The sequence below is a fragment of the Oncorhynchus nerka genome, linkage group LG11, assembly GCF_034236695.1.
Source record: "Oncorhynchus nerka isolate Pitt River linkage group LG11, Oner_Uvic_2.0, whole genome shotgun sequence".
NCBI lineage: Eukaryota > Metazoa > Chordata > Actinopteri > Salmoniformes > Salmonidae > Oncorhynchus > Oncorhynchus nerka.
Genome location: NC_088406.1, coordinates 62,286,513 through 62,301,301, shown reverse-complemented (window position 1 = coordinate 62,301,301; position 14,789 = coordinate 62,286,513). Strand labels below are relative to the sequence as shown.

Genomic DNA, 14,789 nt, shown 5'->3' with positions numbered 1-14,789 from the left:
TCACAAGACTGGGTCGAGACACAGGGTCTCGAGCTTAATGACGAGTTTGGAGGGTACTATGGTGTTAAATGCTGAGCTGTAGTCGATGTACAGCATTCTTACATAGGTATTCCTCTTGTCCAGATGGGTTAGGGCAGTGTGCAGTGTGATTGAGATTGCTTCGTCTGTGGACCTATTGGGGTGATAAGCAAATTGGAGTGGGTCTAGGGTGTCAGGTAGGGTGGAGGAGATATGGTCCTTGACTAGTCTCAAAGCACTTCATGATGACGGAAGTGAGTGCTACCGGGCGATAGTCATTAAGCTCAGTTACCTTAGCTTTCTTGGGGACAGGAACGATGGCGGCCCTCTTGAAGCATGTGGGAACAGCAGACGGATAAGAATTGATTGAATATGTCTGTAAACACACCAGCCAGCCTGTCTGCGCATGCTCTGAGGACGCGGCTAGGGATGCCGTCTGGGCCGGCAGCCTTACGAGGGTTAACACGTTTAAATGTTTTACTCACTTTGGCTGCAGTGATAGAGAGCCCACAGGTTTTGGTAGCGGGCCGTGTCGGTGGCACTGTATTGTCCTCAAGGCAAGCAAAGAAGTTGTTTAGTTTGTCTGGGAGCAAGACATCGTGGTCCGCGACAGGCATGGTTTTCTTTTTGTTGTCCGTGATTGACTGTAGACCCTGCCACATAACTCTCGTGTCTGAGCTGAGATGGTAACGGTGAAAGCAGTCAGTATCAGTACCCTGAGGCAAACCCCTGTTAATGAGGACAACACTGTTACATTACCCAGCTAAATGGATTAATAAATCAAACAGTCCTATGATCAGCTACAGAGACTAATGAATAATGATTGAGAGGCTGAATTTTTTACTTTCAGACATAGTCTAGCTTTATTATTTTGTTTTTGTTATCAAGCCAAGTCATAAAAAAAGGTTGGTCAATATAGCAATGAACATCGGACTTTCACTGATCCTACATAGAACATGCACTGTAGAAAACCATAGTAATAGAAGCTGACTGATGTGAAGTTAATGTGATACCATGTAAAGCAGTATGTAATAACATAAAACTACACATGTGAAAACATGATAACGTGAAGTGTTTCAAAAGCAAGTTTTCACATGATATCACGTGAAATAATGTGATTTTCTGTAAGTGGAGGGAGACAAATAAGAACACTCTTATTCAACGTTAACAGGAAGGGTGGTAATCACACAACATTATTAAATGCTTGTGATCCTGATTGCATGGTCCCTCCACCATCATTTCCTGTTATTATGCGGTTGAAAATGAACGGGATCTTCTGGCAATCCGGTAGATTAATAGCTGAATCTGAATTTCATAGTATATTTACATAATTATTCAACTAATTATTCTTATACATTGTAGACAAGAGTGGTAATAGACCAGTGAGAAAAAGAGGGAGTCTGTCCTCTCCCTCCTTTAAAGTGAGTCATTATCTTCACATTTATTGGTTTATTGATTTCCAAGTTAGCTTTCTACCACAGTTTGTGCTCATTATGAAAGGGGACCCATTCATTGAATGGTAAAGTGCAGTGCATTCGGAAAGTATTCAGACCCATTGACTTTTTCCACATTTTGTTACGTTACAGCCTTATTCTAAAATATATATATATATTTAAATCCTCATCATACTACACACAATACCCCATAATGACAAAGTGAAAACAGACATTTTTGAACATTTATTACAAATCTAAAACCAGAAATGATTTACGTAATTATAAGTATTCAGACCCGTTGTTATATGACTCGAAATTGAGCTCAAGCGCATCCTGTTTCCATTTATCATCCTTGAGATGTTTATACAACTTGATTGCGTCCACCTGTGATCAATGCAATTGATTGGACATTATTTGGAAAAGCACACACTTGTCTATATAACGTCCCACACTTGACCGTGCATGTCAGAGAAAAAACCAAGCCATGAGGTTGAAGGAATTGTCCATAGAGCTCAGAGACAGGATTGTGTCGAGACACATATCTGGGGAAGAGTACAAAACTATTTCTGCAGCATTGAATGTTCCCAAAAACACAGTGGCCTCCATCATTCTAAATGGAAGAAGTCTGGAACCACCAAGACTATTCCTAGAGCTGGCAGCCCGGCCAAACTGAGCAATCGGGGGAAAAGGGCCTTGGTCAGGGTGGTGACCAAGAACCTGATGGTCATTCTATCAGCGCTTCAGAGTTCCTCTGTGGAGAAGGGAGAACCTTTCAGGAGGACCACCATCTCTGCAGCACTCACCAATCAGGCCTTTATGGTAGGGTGGCCAAACGGAAGCCACCCCTCAGTAAAAGGCACAAGACAGCCCGCTTGGAGTTTGCCAAAAGGCACCAAAGGACTCTCAGACCATGAGAATCAAGATTCTCTGGCCTGAATGCCAAGTGTCGCATCTGGAGGAAACTGGCACCATCCCTACGATGAAGCATGGTGGTGGCAGCCTCATGCTGTGGGAATGTTTTTCAGCAGCAGGGACTGGTAGACTGGTCTGGATCGAGGAAAAATGAATGGAGCAAAGTACAGCTTGAAGCAAAAAGACTCAAGACTGTAATTTCTGCCAAAGGTGATTCAACCAAGTGCTGAGTAAAGGGTCTGAATACTTATGTAAATGTGATATTTCAGTTTTGTAATTTTAATACATTTGAAAAAAATGTTTTTGCTTTGTCATTATTGGGTATTGTGCGTAGACTGATGAGGGAAAAAGTACAATTTAATCCTTTGTAGAATAAGACTGTAATGTAATTTGGAAAATGTCTAGGTGTCTGAAGACTTTCCGAATGCACTGTATGCCATGTTAATGATATCTGAGTGAGAGTTAGTAACAAAAATCAATGGTCCCCCTAGAGGTCAAGGTCCCTAGGCACGTTCAGTATTCGGCCTTGATTACTACTGATGCACAACTAAGGCTGTGGCGGTAATGACATTTTGTCAGCCTGTGATTGTCAAGCAAATATCTGCCAGTCGCACGCTAATTTACATTTAATTAACATAAACACATTTAGCATCTCTTGGCTTCCACTCATTGCCAACAAGTAGACTTTTGGATCATCTACATTTTAAGATGTCCAAGAAATACATTTATTATAGCCTACACCATCACAATAGATCTATTATTTATTTTACACAGGTCTGAAGAAACATGATATGAAGAAAATGTAGACTATTTCAGAATAACAAAATAGCATACTCTAAATTGTCCTTATGTTAGGCCCTGACCTGGCTATGCCATATGGCTGTGGGCAACACTAGTTCATTTAGTAGACAAAATTTGCATAGAATTCCGTGGCATTATTTTACATGATTTTATAGTATATAGAATACAATTAAATAAAGCTGAATAAAATAGAATTTATATTTTCTCCAAATGATTTGAGGAAGTGCACATGTGGCTATTCTGTGTTGAACGCTTAACAAAGAAACAGGTGTTAATTAGAGTTATTTATGTAACTTTAGTTGTGATACAAATGTTGGACTATATGTTTTGATTTTTAATACATTCTAAGGCTGCATGATGCCACTCTAATGATGAAAGGCATGAGCTCTGCTTTGTTTTTTCCTCAGCTTGTACACATTTCATTAGTCTCTAATTCCAAATGGGAGGGGATTCCCGGCTGCATCCCCTTCGTGTGGCCGTAATCACCCCTAAAATAATCCATGCCTTTTGCGGCCAGAGTCAGTTCTGCCCTTGGGCTGAATATAAAAATGATCATTCCCGAAGCACCTCTCACTCCCATGGCTCTGTCACATGATCGGGTCTTTCTCACAGGCTACAAGTGAAGACAGACACATCTCGGACTTCACTGCACGAGTGCTTATCCAATTCTGAAACGCACATTGAAGATTTGGGGAAAAACTGTCCACATATACTTTTCGTCAGCCAACAAGATGAGTACACCTAACAAACAGCAAAAGCACTGGCCTATGTCAATCTACTATAACTCATAGTACAAAAGTTGTCCTATTCAATAAATAAATATTCCAAACATAGTCTGGGACAGTTGTGGGACGCGCTAGTTGCCAAATTAATACAACCACTAGCATTAAAAAAAAGTGTTTTTAGCTGTGAGCCTGACACAACAGATGAGAATGTTTAGCTGAAATTTTTGATAAACTATAAGGCTATTTCTTCACATTATGAGCGCAGTAATGTGCACAAGGCACTATACACACTAATGTTCCATTAGCAGGCAAATACTATTCTCAAAAGTCACCATAAATGCCAATATACATGTAATGCTTTTGTCGTGTCTTTGGCTATGCCGGATTAAGTGATATGACATGCTATTCAATAAAATCCTTTCTCTGTAATTAATATGACCTGATTGAGCTAATCATGCAAATGTAATTAACTAGAAAGTCGGGGCACCACAAAATAATATTTATAGAGCTGTTACCTTCCGAATGAACTCTTAAAGACCTAGTAATATTTTACATCAATAGCAGTCAATATTAATCGTCACCTTAATTCAGTCTCATCTAAAAGTTGTAAATTTGTGGTTATCTTCACAAACCCTGGCTAACAAGTTGAATCAGCAATACAAAATTGGGTATAATTATTTATTTACTAAATACTTAACTAATCACTCAGAATTACATATACACAGAATTAATCATACCTTGATTACAAATGATGTCATAAAGGAAAATGTCCCAAGAGGACGGAACAGATATGACAGCTGGTTACACAAAGAAATGGGGTCTGGGTTTGAGTGAAAGAGCGGGAAGACTGAAGAACAAAGGGAGAAGCGATGTCTCTATCGGGCCATAGGCAGTCTCTATCGTAAATACAGAATCTTATGCATTCTAAATTACCGCCCATTTGGAAAAGGAAAATGCAATAAATATTTACTCTGAGCTGCGCTTCAATAGGTTGGTGGTAGATGGAAGGCCGTGTTGCCCAACAGAGTCCTTTGAAGAGTGTCTCTGGTGGTGAATGGGATACGTTGTAGTGTCATCATTGGGTGGTAGACGGTATATACTCTGTCTGTTCTTTCCTAGCCCGTGTTTGCAGCTGCTGTGGCTAACTCAACGGCTAGGCGGGATCACTTCTGTAGTGAATAAGAGTTCAAAGTTCATACCATTCGCAACCAAAGCTCACGCTGAGGTTGGCTTAGTTCTGTAGTTGACATGTTAGTCCTTTTCAACGTATGGACCGTCGTCCTATCGTCCTCGGAACAGAAAGTTATATTGTCGTCAAGGCTTTATATAGGAAGGGAGAGGAGGGCGTGTTTCATAGTTTATAACCAATGTCTCTTCACTTGGGCGGGCCACTGAGTCGGGCCTAATTCATTAATGAAACCTCTTGCTCCTACCCGACACGCAGGCTTCCCATCTAGACATCTGGAAATGCAAATGCGCTACGCTAAATGCTAATAGCACTCGTTAAAACTCAAACGTTCATTAAAATACACATGCAGGGTACTGAATTAAAGCTACACTCGTTGTGAATCCAGCCAACAAGTCAGATTTTTAAAATGCTTTTCGGCGAAAGCATGAGAAGCTATTATCTGATAGCATGTAACACCCCAAAAGACCCGCAGGGGACGTAAACAAAATAATTAGCATAGTCGGCGCTACACAAAACGCACAAATAAAATATAAAACATTCATTACCTTTGACAATCTTCTTTGTTGGCACTCCTAGATGTCCCATAAACATCACTATTGGGTCTTTTTTTCATTTAAATCGGTCCATATATAGCCTAGATATCGATCTATGGAGACTGTAATCAAGGAAAAAAACATTGTTTTATAACGCGACGTCATTTTTTTAAATTAAAAAAGTCGACGATAAACTTTCACAAAACACTTCGAAATACTTTTGTAATGCAACTTTAGGTATTAGTAAACGTTAATAATCGATCAAATTGATCACGAGGCGATGTATATTCTATAGCTGTACATCTTGAAATAATGTCCGGGTAAATCTCAACCAAAATATCCGGTCGGAGACCGGAAGAAATGCGCTGCCTCGTGTCCGTTTGACCAAGAAACAAATCGTAGGCAATGACAAGACTGTTGACATCGTGTGGAAGCTGAAGGTATTGCAACCTCGGCCCCATTTAATGTGGTCCACATTCAACAATGGGTTCTAGTGGCGCATGGATATATTTTCCCATTTTCAGTGATCAGATTTTCCTGCGCTTTTCGATGAAACGCACGTTCTGTTATAGTCACAGCCGTGATTTAACCAGTTTTATAAACGTCTGAGTGTTTTCTATCCACACATACTAATCATATGCATATACTATATTCCTGGCATGAGTAGCAGGGCGCTGAAATGTTGCGCGATTTTTAACAGAATGTTCGAAAAAGTAGGGGGTAGGAGTAACAGGTTAATGAAAACCCAATCCTCACATTTTAGAAGCTTAAATCACATTTCATCCCCTCACAAATAATTTCATATTCAAACATTTAAATTGCACAACAATTCCATGTGAATCTGATAATCTGATAATGTGTAGACTTTCCACTCTACCGTTTATGTCATCCTATCATTGATGAGAATGTCTCAGATGACAACCTAATTGACATCATATTCATTAACCTCTGGGAACTACCCATCCCGGATCCGGGAGAATTGTCATCAACTACACTAATTAGCATAGCGCAACGGTAAAAAAAAATTCCGCTTATGCTCGTTTACGCTCATTCTTCAAAATAAAGGCATGAAACTACGTCTAAAGGCCGTAGACACTTAGGGAAGCCACAGAAAAAGGAATTTGGTTGATATGGGCAGATTCAATGGGCAATAGGGATGCATAGAAAGACGGGGGTTTCAAAATAAGAGTCACTTCCTGATTGGATTTTTCTCAGGATTTCGCCTGCAATATCAGTTCTGTTATACTCACAGACAATATTTTTACAGTTTTGGAAACTTGTGTTTTCTATCCTAAGCTGTCAATTATATGCATATTCTAGCATTTGGTCCTGAGAAATAGGCGGTTTACTTTGGGAACGTTATTTTTCCAAAAATAAAAATAGTGCCCCCTAGTTTCAAGAGGTTAACTACCAACGCATATGTTCAACTGGTTGGATTACCAAAATATGGTTAATTTCCACCAACCTTCTGATGTTCCCAGAATCTCTATGTTAACCAAGGGATTTTCAATAGACACATCAGTAGGGTAGAGAGAGGAAAAAAGGGAAAAGGTATTTATGACTGTCATAAACCTACCCCGGGCCAGTGTAATGACACTTTAATTATAATGCTGAATTTTTATGGTGAAAATGATCTTCCTCAAACTTGAAACTCACGTCTTGCTTAGACACTCAGCAAAAAATATCATTTTTTCAGGTCCCTGTCCCTCAAATTCGTAAAAATACAAATAACTTCACAGATCTTCATTGTAAAGGTTAAGCACTGTTTCACATGCTTGTTCAATGAACCATACACAATTAATGAACGTGCAACTGTGGAACGGTCGTTAAGACACTAATACCTTACAAACGGTAGGAAACTAAGGTCACAGTTATCAAAACTTTCTTCTGAATCTGAAAAACACAAAAAGAAAGATGCCCAGGGTCCCTGCTCATCTGCGTGAACGTACCTTAGGCATGCTGCAAGGAGGCATGAGGACTGCAGATGTGGCCAGGGCAATATATTGCAACATGAGACGCCTAAGACAGCGCTACAAGGTGACAGCACAGACAGCTGATCGTCCTCGTGTAACAACACCTGGACAGGATCGGTACATCCGAACATCACACCTGCGGGACAGGTACAGGATGGCAACAACTGCCCGAGTTACACCAGGAATGCACAATCCCTCCATCAGTGCTCATACGTTCCGCAATAGGCTGAGAGAGGCTGGACTGAGGGCTTGTAGGCCTGTGGTAAGGCAGGTCCTCACCAGACATCACAGGCAACAACGTCGCCTATGGGCACAAACCCACCGTCGATGGACCAGACAAGACTGGAAAAAAGTGCTCTTCTCTGACAAGTTGCGATTTTGTCTCACCAGGGATGATGATCGGATTTGGGTTTATCGTCGAAGGAATGAGCATTACACCGAGGCCTGTACTCTGGAGTGGGATCGATTTGGAGGTGGAGGGTCCATCAGGGTCTGGGGCGGTGTGTCACAGCATCATCGGACTGAGCTTGTTGTCATTGCAGGCAATCTCAACGCTGTGTGTTACAGGGAAGACATCCTCCTCCCTCATGTGGTACACTTCATGCAGGCTCATCTTGACATGACCCTCCAGCATGACAATGCCACCAGCCATACTGCTCATTCTGTGCATGATTTCCTGCAAGGCAGGAATGTCAGTGTTCTGCCATGGCCATCAAAGAGCCCGGATCTCAATCCCATTGAGCACGTCTGGGACCTGTTGGATCAGAGAGTGAGGGCTAGGGCCATTTCCCCCAGAAAGATCCGGGAACTTGCAGGTGCCTTGGTGGAAGAGTGGGGAAACATTTTACAGCAAGAACTGGCAAATTTGGTGCAGTCCATGAGATGCACTGCAGTACTTAATGCAGCTGGTGGCCACACCAGATACTGACTGTTAATTTTGATTTTCACACCCCCTTTGATCAGGGACATACTATTCCATTTCTGTTAGTCACGTCTGTGGAACTTGCTCAGTTTACGTCTCAGTTGTTGAATCTTATGTTCATTCAAATATTTACACGTTGAGTTTGCTGAAAATAAACGCAGTTGACAGTGAGAGGACATTTCTTTTTTTTTGCCGAGTTTATGTATGCCAGTTAGTCTCTACACCTGTTGTACAGCGGATTAATGTGCTGATTAAGTTATTTGGTCACTTTAGTTGTGATAGAAGCTTTATCAAAACATATAGGCCTATTGGCTTGGCTACATGAGGTGTGTGATTATGATTGAAAAAGTCAAAATAAAGAAGGCTCTGTTTCTTGCCTTCAGCTGAGCATGCATGTGTTAAAGGGGAATTAAAGGAAAGCTACACTAAACAATCTAAATTTCTTAGATTTTTCACAGACCTCAAAAGTGGTCCCCTGATATGGTTTAAGCATGGTTGTGAACACAGGAAATCAAATTGTTGTTTTTCCTGTTAAAAAAAGTGTGAAAAAACTGGGGAACATGAAAAAACAAAACCGAGGAAAATGAATAATATGCGTACACTGTTGTTGAAAAGTTTGGGGTCACTTAGAAATGTCCTTGTTTTAGAAAGAAAAGCAATTTTTTTGTCCATTAAAATAACATCAAATTGATCAGAAATACAGTGTAGACATTGTTAATGTTGTAAATGACTATTGTAGCTGGAAACGGATGATTTTTAATGGAATATCTACATAGCCGTACAGAGGCCCATTATCAGCAACCACCACACCTGTGTTCTAATGGCAAGTCCTCAACTAGCAGCTTCATTAAATAGTACCCGCAAAATACCAGTCTTAACGTCAACAGTGAAGAGGCGACTCCGGGATGCTGGCATTCTAGGCAGAGTTCCTCTGTCCAGTGTCTGTAATCTTTTGCCCATTTTAATCTTTTATTTTTATTGGCCAGTCTGAGATATGGCTTTTTCTTTGCAACTCTGCGAGACTCTGAGGTTGGGCCATCCTTAAAATGTTTTAGAGTAATATGTATGCCATTTAGCAGATGCTTTTATTCAAAGCGATATGGAAGACCTGGGATATTTTCAGCTTCCATTGTGTACAGATCCTTTCGACGTGCATGATCATGCTGAAACAAGGTGATGGCAGCGGATGAATGGCACAATGCGCCTCAGGATCTTGTCTCAGTTCTTCCATGGCCTAGATACTCACCAGACATGTCACCCATTGAGCAAGTTTGGGATGGTCTGGATCGACGACAATGTGTTCCAGTTCCCGCCAATATCCAGAAACTCCACACTGCCATTGAAGAGGAGTGGGACAACATTCTACAGGCCACAATCAACAGCCTGATCAACTTTATGCAAAGGAGATGTGTCGCGCTGCGTGAGGCAAATGGTGGTCACACCAGATATTGACAGGTTTACACGCCCCTACCTTTTTTAAAGGTATCTGACTAACAGATGCATATATATATTCCAGTCATGTGAAATCCATATATTAGGGCCCAATGAATGTATTTCAATTGACTATTTCCTTATATGAACTGTAACTAAGTAAAATCTTAAATTGTTGCATTTTATATTTTTGCTCAGTACATTCAAACGTTCAACAAAGTAATTTATTAATTGGGACAACATTTTAACAGAACTGAAGAATGCAAAAGATCTTGCTAACTTGTATTACAGTAGCTTCACAGTATACATTCATAATCTAGCTACAGGTAGAAAAAAGTCAAAGATATTCGGTTGATTTGATAAAACTCTGCAATTTGTAGTCGTAAAAGATTTGTTTGAGTAAGTTTTTGGTTCATTCAGCCATTCTTAGGGGGAAAGAATAGGGTTTAAGGATAAATGCAAAATAGCATCTGAGGTTAACACAGGCTTAGGGGATGTTATACATTTTGATCTGAGATAATATCCAACAGTTAATAGGAACATTATGAATTTAGCCTTTTGTGTTTTTTCTGATTACATAAATGCTTTAAAAAAATCAGTGACGTTAGCTGATGACGATTAGCTCCTAAGCCTGTGTTTACCACAGACCCTATTTTCAACGTTTATTCCAAAAATATATCAAAACTTCATTCATTTTCCAATAGGGTTTGTTCAACAAACCATGGGAAAAAAATACACACATTTACAACTGAGAATCTTCACATTTTTCGGCCTTAAAATTCAATGTAAAAAGGGATTGAATTAGATGTTTTCCTACCCATTTACACAACCTACTCCACATTTTCAAAGTGAAGAAATACTATAGAAAATGTTCCTAATTAATGAAAAATGATAATGTATTGACACCCAGAGTTAATCCTTGGTGGAAGCCCTTTAGGCAGCCATTACATCTGTGAATCATTTTGAATAAGGTGTTCCTAACCTTGCACAACTCTTAGGGCAAAATACAGTATATCCATTGCTTTTGTCAAAATTGGGAGTTGGGCCAGTAACCCGAAAGGTTGCTGGTTCGTATCCTAAGCCGACCAGGTGAAAAATCTAGCGATGTGCCCTTCAGCAAGGTACTTAACCCTAATTTCTCCTGTTAGTCGCTCTGGATAAGAGCGTCTACTATAATGACAAATGTAATCCTCAAGCTCAGTCAATTTGGTTGAGAATTATTGATAACAGCAATATTCAAACTTAGTCTCTTATTGTCAAGCATTAAGTCGGGAATGACAACATCTCCAGTCCCTGCCGGTGACAATCATAGCCATAACATGATGCTGCCACCATTTACTCCACATTACTGGCCTGTATAACACAGTGAAAAGGAAGCCTGTGTTACAAAATCCACTCCAAAGGCAACAGTGACAACCTGACCCTGGGATAGTTGTATTATTCAGCGGGACAATTACACAAAGGTTAATGCCAAAGACCATCCATAGTGACTTTCCAAGAGGTGTTGAGTGTTCCTCAGCGGTCAAGTCTCAGTCCTGACTTAAATTTGCGTAGAAATCAATGTTTAAATATTGCTGACCATCAAAGACTCCCAACCAAATTTACTGATCTTGAGCAATTTTGACAAAAACAATGGATATATGTTTCCCTAAGAGTTGTGCAGAGTAGAATTGTATTCTAAATGATTCACAGCTGAATGCTTCCACAAAGTATGCATGAAGACATACACAATCAAGACATGTTATTGGTTTGAGTTTTTATATTCATTTAGAAATGTTTATATAATTTTCTTTCACTTTGAAAATGTGGAGTAGGTTGTGTATTTAATTCCTTTTTTAATTTTAATGCAGCAGAATGTGAATAATTTCACTCGGCATTGTATGTATCCTCCATTTAAATTATTTGAATCATAATGTCAGAAGTACATTTTTTGTGTTAGTATTATTTATTTGTTTAAAAAATAATATATTTAAACCCAGTACGTTGTCGTAACTCAGACAAACAGTAGAATATCAAATCATGTACATCTACATTGACAGTTTAGTCATTTATCAGATGCTTTTATCCAGAGTGACTTATTGTTAGTGCATTCATCTTAAAGGAGTAGTTCACTATTTTACAACTTGATGTTAGATGGTTCCTTTCCCTGAAAGTAGTCTATGGACCAGGAGAAACTGTAATCCATGGTTCAGTTCTCTTTATACAACCATTACAAACTTTAATCACCAATAGCTAACAATGAATGAAAAATTATATATTTTTTTACAACAAAATGTAACAGTTGTGCTTCTTAGATCATACTAGCTAAGGACAGGTCTCAATTCTGCAGCCCGTAGACATGTTGCATGTTGGTTAAAAGGAGTCTTGATTTTTCTATTTTGTCATTGTATTGAGTAATCCTATCCTCTGTTGTTTTTCAAATTGTCTTACATAACACAACTATTTTATGTAATTGATAAAAATGACATCAATAACATACAACAAATTCAAAACCGTCGAGGCTATTACTTTGCTTGTATTATCCAACAGGCAAATGTGTATGAGCTTTAGAAAGGAGAGCTGTCCTGAGAGCACAACCAGCTTATTTTCTCCATTTGATTGGGACATGCTGCTGTGCAATGCACGCGGTACAGTGCAATAACTAGACCACAAGGAGATGTCGCATTGGAATCTGAAACAAAAGCTGTATTGTGGCAGCTTGCAGGACACCATGGTCAATGGAAACTATTTTGCAGTCAGTCATGTAGTCTTGATATTAATTCATTTAAACATATTACATTTTTAACAAGAGGACATCATTATCTAAATACCTTTCAACAGAATTAAAGAAAATATGATACTGCTAGCTTTTATTACAGTTAAATGACAGTTTACATCAATAATCTCACTACAAGTACCAACAAGTTAAACAACTGTAGATGTTTTGATTACCCTTGTGCCTCAGACGACAACCCATATACCTCTGGGCATCACTGGATAAAACTCAGGTCTAAAATTATATCTCTGTCTTCACCACGTGTTGGACATGTGTCTCTGTCTGTTTAAACCCTCATCTCTTAGGTCTCATTAAACATTGTTATTGGTTGTGGGTCATGTTGTCCAGGGCTGAACACAGGAAGAAACTTGTATGATGCAGTGTATTGATGAGCACAGTCTATTGTTGGACATGTTGTCTCATGTAAACCCTTTCCTTTTTCATAAGTTTAAACCTGTAGGTGTTCTCATTATCTCTTAGGTCTCATTAAACATTGTTTCATTGTTTTTTTTCTTTGCTGTGCTGAGCTGTCTTTCCTTCTCGAGTCACACTAATAGCACTGTGAGCAGTATTTTCATCCATAGTAATGTTCTCTGAGGGAAGAGAATATGCTTTTATTCATTGACATCCAATATTAAGATGTGTAAGTAGTGTGATCTAGGAAGATATAATAATTATCTTAAAGGGAAAGTTTGGGATTTTGGCAATGAGGCCATTTATCTAGCTGTTCCTGTACACTTTCAGTCGTTGCCCTAACGCTACTTAGCATTAGATCGCAAAACTACCTCAAACTTCCTTCATACTGGAAGGAGACATTAAAATGGTATCCACATGTTCATCTGACTCTGGGAAAGTCGATAAAGGGCCTCATTGCCAAAATCACGAACTATCCCTTTAAAAGGGAAGAAATCAACATGATTGATTAATGGCCAAATCAACTAAAATAAATTAAATGATTTGGTTTCGACATTAATATCGCTTAGATGTTATGTAACCCATTTTTTTATTTAACCTTTATTTAACCTTTATTTAACTAGGCAAGTCAGTTAAGAACAAAATTGGGCGACATTGAGTGGTTCTGGACGGGTTCCGACTGACATTTTGGTGTACAAAGCGCTCTTCGAATGTCTTAGGTTTCCATGTCTTAAGGCATGTTCGAAACAAATGAGTGTCCTCGTATCTTCCCATAAAAACGATTTTGAGACGTGGTAGCCAGTATACACTTCCTCTAAATAGTCAGAATTAATCTAAGATAACTCAAAAAATCTGTCAACCAATTTCTTCTTATTCGATGAGGTTTAACGGCGGTTGGCATCAAATAAATGTTGCATCTCTGCTTTTCGTTCCCACTCTCCCAACTGAGCTGACTTGAAAGTCAAGAAGACAGTGAATGTTCCTGAGAGGCTAAGTTACAGTTTCGACTTAAATCTGCTTGACAATCTATGGCAAGACTTAAAAAGTTCTATCTAGCCATGAGCCCCAACACCTTGACAGAGCTTGAAGAATTGTCAAATATTGCACAATACAGGTGTGCAAAGCTCTTATACGTCTTGCCCAAGAAGACTCACAGCAGTAATCACTGCTCTTTCCTTCCTATAGGCAGTTACTCAAACAGGGTGTACCCATGACAAGGACTATTCAACACTGATCTGACCAATTGGAATCCACGCTTCAAGATAGTTTTGATCACGTGGACTGGGACATGTTCCGGGTAGCCTCAGAGAAAAATATTGATTTATACGCTGATTCGGTGAGAGAGTTTATGAAGAAGTGCATAGGAGATGTTGAACTCAATGTGACTATTAAAACCTACCCTAACCAGAAACCGTGGATAGATGATGGCATTCGCGCAAAACTGAAAGCACGAACCACCACATTTAACCATGGAAAGTTGACTGGAAATATGGCCAAATACCAACAGTGTAGTTATTCCCTCCACAAGGAAATCAAACAAGCGAAATGTCACTATAGAGACAAAGTGGAGTCGCAATTCAACAACAGACAATCACGGACTACAAAAAGAAAACCAGCCACATCACAGACACTGACGTCTTGCTTCCAGACAAACTGAACACCTTCTTTGTCCGCTTTTGA

The 14,789-nt window shown here is 39.4% G+C and overlaps 1 pseudogene; it reads right to left on the bottom strand.

Annotated features, from left to right (window-relative positions):
• LOC115137533 (butyrophilin subfamily 1 member A1-like) overlaps positions 1-872 on the bottom strand; it is a 30,394-nt pseudogene extending 29,522 nt beyond the window's left edge.
• Positions 873-14,789: the final 13,917 nt, after the last annotated feature.